Here is a 9257-nt window from a genome sequence, read left to right as displayed (position 1 = left end):
AAGTCTGGCTACAATCTTACACGATGCGTTTCGGCATGAAAACATAAAATTGCATATAAACACAGACAATGTTTTTTTCCTACCTTTGGTTGGCGTCTGCTTTTATACATTGTCGTATGAAGCGTTCAGCGAGCGTCTGCTAATAATAATAAGTTTCATAAAAAAACGGCCACCATCTTTTCTGCCATCAAAATCTGGCAACTAGTTACCATAGTACCAGAAATTTGTATGATACGTTGCTGGCTTTTTGACTGCCCTTCACAACATTCAACCGTTCAATGCCAGTGCGCTCAAGTAAAAGGACGGCGTAAGTTTGCTTGGCTGCTTGGTGGGCGTGGCGGTGCGGCTTTGGACAGTCTCCATGGCCTCGAACTACGGTCCCGTACTCGAACAACCTCTCCGGTCTCCTTAGGACACTGTGATATTTAAGTTTATTTTCGTTTCCCTGTTACCGTGGGCAGTACTAACTGTGTTATAATTACGTTAACTTGAGTTGTGACCCTTGAAACGCACAATGATCGCTCAGTGGTCTGCGCCAAATGTGCGATTTCGCGCAGACCACTGAGCGATCATTCAGGTGATCCAGCGATGCATCAGGTGAGTATTTGTGGAGGCTACTCAAAAAGCTTTCTCTGACTGTGCGTGTAATTACAAACTGTAAAGGCGGGAAAAATATGTTCCAGGCAGAAACATCGCCGTCTTCCAAAATTTTAAGCATCAGAGCAGGCGCGAGAGCTTCCACTTCCGAGTAACTACTGCTTTATGGTATGGTAGCAAAGGACCAACGAAAAGCGCGCACAGGTGCCGTGCTCGTTCCCGCTGGATAATAGGAGCCGAGGGAAAGCACAGCTGGTGAAAATGCTCCTGATTTTTTGTTGTCCCGTCACGCAGCGGAATATTACGCGCTGGAGGGCAGCGAAGAGTGTGCTCGGATTCAGGCACAAAGCTCGAAGGCCAGCCGTCGGGTGATGCAGAGCCAGCTGATCATCACGGAGCGACAGCGGGGGAAGAAAGAAAAGGGAGCAAGCGATGCTGGATGATGTGCGTCAACTGCACAGAAAGGTGAGGTGAAACCACCGAGTGCAGCAATCGTATGTGTCAACGGCGCTGTACCTGTTTGTTCTTTTTTTTTTGTTTATTAGCCGTGTGCCTTCTATATCAAAATTTGTACGTGCGGCAGCGAATCGCATCGTAATAGTAATATTCTCCTTCACATATTTCTTCCCGCCTTCGCCGTCAGTGTGGAAAGTACTCAGATCGGGATACGCAGGGAAATTTTCGTGCCTCTAGGGACCTCACTTGACGAACGACCACCGTTGCTGAACGCTCGTCTTTCTATTCTCCGTAACTGGCTATTTATTTTGACTTTGCACTGCGTTCACGAACTACATATATATGTGCATTACCTACTTGAGAGAGATGTGTGTGCGTGCGTGTGTGCTCCCCTACTTACTATGGCGGACTATCACATCATCACATCAAGCAGTATTTACTGCATCAAGAAACAATTCCAAGGGGGCGGTTTAGGGGTTTCAAACCGTCGTGGTTCAACCCCCCTCTACGAAATTTCTCAATTTTGCATGTGTATGTATGCACACACACACAAACGCACGCACGAACACACAAAGTAATGTTGAATTCCTCCCCCCCCCCCCCCCCCCCCCCGAAAAAAATTCCTGACTATGGCCCTGTCAAGAACAATACTGCTCTTTGCTACTCACAGCTCCATGCCTCTGAAACCACTGATGCAAAATGGAGCTGCAAAAGTGCTTGCAGAAATACTTATGTCAGAGAATGTGTTTCAACCACAGAATAAAATATTTCAGAGTTGGTTCATCTGTTTTTCTCTTGTCATTTTTGCTCTGCCATGTAGTCAAGAGTTTCTAGCATATATTCCTATGAATTAGCATATTTATTGCAGTGCTTCTCTTATTGTTCTACAACCGGTTTGCACCTGTGTTGCAATACAAGTTTGGTCCATCTTAATTTGTAAAATTTGATGCCTGTACATGGCTCCTAAACTTGGGATTTAAGAAAACTTGAGACAGTGTGCTTGTAAGCTAAAAGAGACACAAATTTTATCCTTATTCTGACTGCCAGATTGCTGCGACTGCCACAAAGGAGGGGGGGGGGATAAGGAAGAAGGGAGGATTCATTAACCTACATTATGATTTAGGTGAAGGAGAGTGGTAGGTTCCAGAACAGCCACTAGGCACAGTTCCTTGACAACTTCTCCCTTCTTCCCTTGATTATGAAAGATAAACGAAAGCTAAAATGAGCGCAAATGAACCCTGAAACCTGAGAAACATATTGAATACAATGTATTGCAGGGAATACGTTGTTTAACTTTTGAAAAGCGCCTTATATGCTGAAGACCTTTGCGGAGTTTACTTTCCTGATTTACACAAAGCCGGTCCGCACATACGACATCAATTTTGTGCCTGCAGATGTCACCTTTCCTATTATTTATGAGCGCCATCTCTGCATGACTGTCTTGTGCTCATTCTTTCTGCACCTTTGTGTTATTATTCACAGTTATTTTTGTTTATCTATTTCAGGCCATCAGTGCACGAGCTGATTGGACACTGTGTGCAAATGTTACAAAGTGCATCAGCGGACAATGACAATCAGAGGCCTCTGACCTAAAGCTGCAGAGGAGCAGCAATAGGATGGTCATGATACACAAACAGGTGCCACCTTCCTGGTTTCCTAGTATGGTAATCCTTAGCAGAGAGGGAAAGTGTGTGGACATGATCAGTGCGTTTGCTTATGCATGCTAGTAATTTCTGGATAATAGCAATTACCAAATGACTCGTGTCTGCGTGAGCTTTCAGCGAACTGGCAGATGCCACTTGATGTCAGCTAGCATCCGACAAGGAAGTGCAAAATTTGCATCTTCAAAAATAGCGGGAACTATCTTTATGTTCTGCTTGTTAGATCCGCCTGCTACATAAGACCATGAAGCTCAACAGAAACGTTCACAGCTTCCATGTTTTATCAGCAGAATGTGTTTTACTTGGCTGCGTATCAATTGTATCAAATTGCGCCAATTTGATACAATTTCTTATTTTTGCGCCAAGCTGAGCCAAAGCCATTAAATTTGTTGAAATTGCGCCACGCTGCGCCAAAATGCCCGACCAGCTTCAAAATTTTCTCAGTTGCGCAAGTTTTAGCGAGAAATGGAGGCCACGTTGGTCATCTGCAGTATGGGCATCATCATCCACTACAGACACTCAGACCCTATAACCCTACCCCAGTGCTGGGCAGTATCGAAGATACATGTATCTTAGATACTATATTAGATACAGTTTGGGTATCTTGTATCTGTATCGCGATACGTCTCGAAAGACGAGTATCTGTATCTGTATTTCCTATACATTCGATAATGTATCGTGTATTTTAAGATACAAGATACTTCTGTCGCAACACAGCCGTGCGAAACAATAATCGCTGGCCAAACTCCGCTTCTCAAGCTGGTACTGGTACCACTAAGCGATCTGAATAAGTCTACGGGCAGGGACATTACTTTTACGCCAGAGTCGTCCAGTGAGGGTAGATCAGGAAGACAAGCACGCGGACGTCTACGCCCAGCCCACGTACCTTTTGTTTTCCCGATTTCTTTTCTTTTTAGTTGCTCCAATGCCACTACACTTGCTCACAGCCACTGTCCTGCGCCGCGTACTCCACTGCGTGCGACGTCTATCGCGCAAATTCTGATGTTGTTACAGTGTCATTATTGCAGATTCTTTTGCGTCTTGATCCGTAACGAAATGTGAAGCGTGCAAGAATGGGGTTGCTTTGCGTCGCGTGGATTTTGCATATTAGCGATTTAAAAGATCTCGAGGATATAAGTTTGACTTGCATGCGATGAATTAACTTATATGCAAATAAGATTCTAACAACTTTAGCACCACAGGTACTGATGCTAGATCTAATAGAGCAAGCGTTTACCTAACAGAAAATATCTTGGCGTACGGTATTTTTCACTTCCATCTGCATTTATTCAAAGAATTTATGAAATCATAATTTGATTATTAGCACAAGGCACAAGTGCTTTCTTAGCTCTAATTTTGCATCACATACATTACCTAGATCTCTGCACTGTTTTTCCGGTCTGGTCACTGCAGTATGTCTTTTGTAACGTGCTCTCAAAAAAAGATTGCTGCTTTATTCTTCTAACTGTCTGCTTTATTTCTACTACTGTTTACACATTTACACGTGCCAAGGCGATTTTGAAAACAAATATATTATTATGTGGGCGTGCCTTGAGTATACAGTACAAAATATTCCACTTACCGCTTAAGAAAATAGCGAAATTGAGTTTGCATTATAAAAATGGAAGAGCCAACTTAAAGATGTTAGGAAGGGGATTCGAGAAATGTTGTTTTACTGAATGCTCCGTTTCACTCATGAGCGTCCCAACGAGCCGTTTCAGGCAATTTTCCACAGGAACTGAATTTCATATTGTCTCAACCAAGCCCTTAGCCGGGGGGGGGGGGGAGGGGCGGCTAAGGGCTTGGTTGGGGGGGGGGGGGGGATTGGCCGGGGCCACTCACCCCCCCCCCCTCCGAAATTTTGGTGAAGTAGGTGGTTATGCCAAAAATAAATAATGAAAATAGGTGTTTTGCTCAAATAGTCAAGGTTTTCTTTGGCTACGGGCCTGGTGTCAACAAGTAAGTTGACGATACTTCGTGATCATATAGCTGTTAAAGGCACCGTCTGTATCGTGTTTCTGTACTCATTAAATGTGAATGTTTGATAAACAACCACCTCTCTATTTTACTTATATTTGTTTTCCGGTAATAAGCGGCAATAGCGCGTATAGCGGCGGTGTCCTGCGATGCTTCGTGCAGCTACGCAATACGTCTGAGACATTTCTGTGTTGCACATGTTCTCTCATTCAAGAAAAATTGCTAAAAAATTGCACGTTAGTGAGTATATCAACAAAGAATGCCTTACGCCAGCAGCTAAGTAGAACATGGAAATTCATTGCAGGTTTACGTCATCTGCATATACAACAGGGGTCTCAAACTCAGCTTATAGCCGGCGGGCCGCAGTCGTGAAATTTAGCTCCAAAGGCCCGGGGACAGTGAAGATGGTGGGGTCGTAGAGAGTTTGAACAAAATGACGTTGCCATTTGAAAGGAGGCCTTTGACATATCTCATATATAGGTCATTTCTGAAGGGGATTTTGAGTCCGGATTCCAGAAACAACGATACGGATGTACATAACGAGTGAAATCTGGACGCGAATTGAAATATAGAGTTTTTGTTCCACGGTTATGTTGCAGCACATGGTGACCACGTGTTCCTGACGAAAGAAATGCTTGAGACCAGTCATGTCTGTGTATCTCACTAACATACTTATGTAGAAAACAAAAACAAATGGAACGGAGACGGTCATGTGTTCCGGCCGGGCCGCTAGCGAACGGTCGCAAGCCCCGTATACACCATGCGTTCCCCGTGCCACTCCCCCCCCCCCCCCCCAGGAAGAAAAAAAGTCGCTATTAGCGTTGTTGCTGCTGTACACCTGTACAGTATTGTGCAAACTGTCTTTTACGGACAGGGTAAAAGTCCACACCGGTATTTGCGCCGTCGTGCGAAGGCTTCTTATTGACATTATTGTGATTACATGGCAACCCGCTAGCTGGTCGGCAAGCTGAGCAGCGACTCTCATCAATTACAAAAATGACAAGCGAGAACCGCTGTCAGCGAAGTGTATAAAGAGTTGTCCTGTGAACAAGCTAAAACAAGCCCCAATAAGTCTTTTTGGAAGGAAACTAATGTACTTTGAGCAAGAAGGGCAAAACTTTTGAGATACTAACAGACATTTCATGCAAGTGAAACTAAATAGGTCACAGTTCAGAAATTTTCAAGGAGACATCTTTGTGTATAGGCGTTTGCTGCTACATTGTATGGATCTATAATAACAAATTTGAGAATGTATCGAAGTATCTTAACATACAATTGCCAAGTATCGTATCGGATACAATTAGTGCGGCAGTATCTTGTATCTGTATCTCCAATACTTTTTGCCTGAGTATCTTGTATCGTATCGCGATACAATTTCAAAGTATCTTTGCCCAGCCCTGCCCTACCCCCCCCCCCCCCCCCCCCGGGCAAAAGAAAAGAAAAAAAAGTCACAGTTTCACCGCAAGGACGAAGCAACGAATATGATAGCAACAAATTTTAATGTTATACGATGTGAGGCCGGCAGCAAACTTTTGTATCCGATCTTGCGTTACTCTACAAAACGTTGGTGTAAGAGCTATACGGCCGCTCCTAGGAAAGATGCTCTTTCTGCACAACGTCTTCGCATTGAGAGCACAGCACGTAGAAGGGTATACGAGCCGCCCGCTGATGACTGCCGCGATAGCGATCGCGCCCTTAGACTCAAAGTTCAAAGTTGCTGCTCGAGCGACCCCCCCTCTTCTGTCTTTTCATGCTCATTCAAGACGGGCGGGGCGTTTGCTCTCTGCTTCGACGGCAGGCCTCCCGAGCGGAGTGGTGTTATCGCATGCGCTCTCCGAGCGACGGTGATGGGCTGGCTCGTTTGATCTCTGATTCAGCCGCGTTCGTCGCCCGCACTCGCGCGCTTTTACCCGCGTTAGAACGTACTATGCACGGGGGGGATGTTATCAATTCAGACTTTATACGGAATATGACGGCAAAAACCCGTCGAGAGTGTCCATATAATTGCTGTCGCAATAAAAAAAGACAGTGGTTCTCAGATTTCATGATGCTTGTTTTATTGCTGTACACTGGTGTCCTGCGGAAAAGCATACTGAGATTTAGAAGGCGCTATTAGTACTAGTTGTCAGGGACACAGCACATTTTGTTTCTTAATTACTCATTCGTGCACGTGCTGTGTAGTTGCGAGTCTAAAAAATTACTGACAATCATATGGAGCTGCTGTGTATGGTGTTTCTGCGGCCTTGAGAAGCAAATAGACAAAAACTTACGCCAGTTTTCTTTTTTCTCCACCCCCACTTGCTCCTGCTTTTCGAATTTCCCTAATTTCGAGGTTGCCAGGTTTGCAGGTCCACATTAGCATTTGCAGTGCCTGCCGAATTATTTTACACGCCCTGCAAATGCTAATGTGGACTTAGTCATTGTTCGCACTGTGGGGTGGCTCAACACACTGCTTTTATTGAAATAGCAGTGTTCATGTGCACTGTGCATGAGTTAGCTGATCTTTGATGGTTTGTACGTATTTTTGTTTTCTTTTCTAAAAGTAAGCCTTCTTTGTTATATTGCTCCAAATTTGGGATTTCGTGCTAAAAAATTCAGGTTTTTTTTTCGTAACCTGCTCCAAATTTGGATTTTTTTACTCCAAAAGCAACATTTTGCTGCTCCAAAAATTGCTCCAAATCCAATTTCGGCTGTTGCACCCCTCAGTAAAGCTTGCTTTCCTTGTCCTGCCTGGTACTGCCCACTTAGTTCTAAGAAAAAAAGTTGCTCCAAATACTTTTTCCTTTGTGATGAATGCCTGCATTAATAATACTACTACTACTACTACTACTAATAATAATAATAATAATAATAATAATAATAATAACAATAATAATAATTTATCTTTTTTTTTATTAATGGTAGCTTCGTGGACATTATATTGTCTGTAGTACACATTATAGGGTCCCCAATAATTTAATAATGCACTGTCCCAGTTTTAAATTTCAAATTTCGTGCCAACTTTTGACTACTGTAGCTCAATCATGCTTTCATGGTTGCGTTTTTGAAATTTCAGTTATTGACAACAGACAGTGAAAACTAAGCAAGTAGCTTGCTTGTTAGATGGGAGCAATAAATATAGTTTATCACAAAAAATACCAACAAAAAAAAGGCTGTGTTTGGAAGCATAACATGGCATGCCATATTGTTCACCAAAAAGTTTCTCTTACTACACCTGTGTGCCAAGACACTGTTAGCTTTACCAGATTAAAATAATAATAATTGTTGGGGTTTAACGTCCCAAAACCACGATATGATTATAAGAGACTCCGTAGTGGAGGGCTCTGGAAATTTCGACCACCTGGGGTTCTTTAAAGGGACACTAAGGAGCAAAACGATTTTTCTCGCATTAGTAAAGTAGTCTTCCACGATACCAAAAACACCACGCTTACTGCGAGAAGACGCTTAATAAGTGAGAAAACGCGCAAAAAGAAAATACAGGTAGCGACGCCACCTTGGAATTCCCGCACCATTTGCCGTGACGTCACATAATTTTGACGGCGCCTGCTTGGGCCTACGTCGTTCCTAATCGGTTAAATCGAAGTACATTGTCCTCTGAGGGGGCCAGAGACTTGACATAACGAGTTTGTGGAAATTTCGTCGAGCCAGTGGCGCCAAAATACGTTAAATGCTCTTTGAAACCTTTTACGTCACGAATTACAAAGTTCGGCGCGAAATTTAAAAATGAAACTTTGAACTTGGTTTGCACCTCTAATAATAAACCTGTGGTGGTGAAATAAACTACACAAGAGTTCTCCGAGCACACTTTATCAATCTAAACTAATTCATTGTTTCTCTTTAGTGTCCCTTTAACGTGCACCTTAATTAAGTACACAGGAACTCGAGCATTTTCACCTCCATCGAAAATGCGGCCGCCGCGGCCGGAATTCGATACCGCAACCTACGGGTCAGCAGTCGAGTACTTCAACCACTAGACCACTGTGGCGGGCACCAGATTAAAATGAACCATATAAATTACTGGCAATGTTTCTCATTAACAGTTTTTCTGCCCGTGAGTTTGGAAAAGCTATGATTAATTTAATTTTCCAGTTCAGTGTAGGATATCACTTTCTTTCAAGGATGACCTCACATTTTCAGTGTCCTGCGCTTGTGTCAAAGATAAGTATTATAATTCAAATGATCTTTTCCTTTTTTGTGAAGCCGAACACCCTGTGAGCTTTTCACTACAATTTGATGCAGTTAAAGGAAATACAGCGACAACATGAAACGAGTTGCATGTATACAAACAAAGATTCCTAGTCAAGTGCCTAATTTAAGAATTTCAGCAAAGGTCTTTAATCAACTACAGACATTCATGAGAACTGGATATCTATTTCTCACTGAATAAACATGTTTGCCTATCAGTAAGCTTAAATGGCCATGACTCAAATTGTACGGCTATGTTTACCCATGCCATGACATACCGTATTTACTCGAATATAGGCCGCCCTCGATTGTAGGCCAACCCCCGAAATTCGCAAGGCCAGAAAAAAAAGAAACTTAATCATTGTACTCGAATCTAAGCCG

At 43.2% G+C, this 9257-nt stretch overlaps 1 long non-coding RNA gene across 1 annotated transcript in view; it reads left to right on the top strand.

The window, feature by feature from the left end:
• The first annotated feature begins 894 nt into the window (after positions 1-894).
• The window catches only part of LOC119394519 (uncharacterized), a 30944-nt gene continuing 22581 nt past the window's right edge, over positions 895-9257 (top strand). The window contains exons 1-2 of the long non-coding RNA XR_005184164.2: positions 895-1062; positions 2559-2690. This is a non-coding gene — a long non-coding RNA (uncharacterized LOC119394519). The remainder of the gene's footprint in view (positions 1063-2558; positions 2691-9257) is intronic.

Source organism: Rhipicephalus sanguineus, chromosome 1 (genome assembly GCF_013339695.2).
Source record: "Rhipicephalus sanguineus isolate Rsan-2018 chromosome 1, BIME_Rsan_1.4, whole genome shotgun sequence".
NCBI lineage: Eukaryota > Metazoa > Arthropoda > Arachnida > Ixodida > Ixodidae > Rhipicephalus > Rhipicephalus sanguineus.
This window is presented reverse-complemented; position numbering and strand designations above follow the sequence as displayed.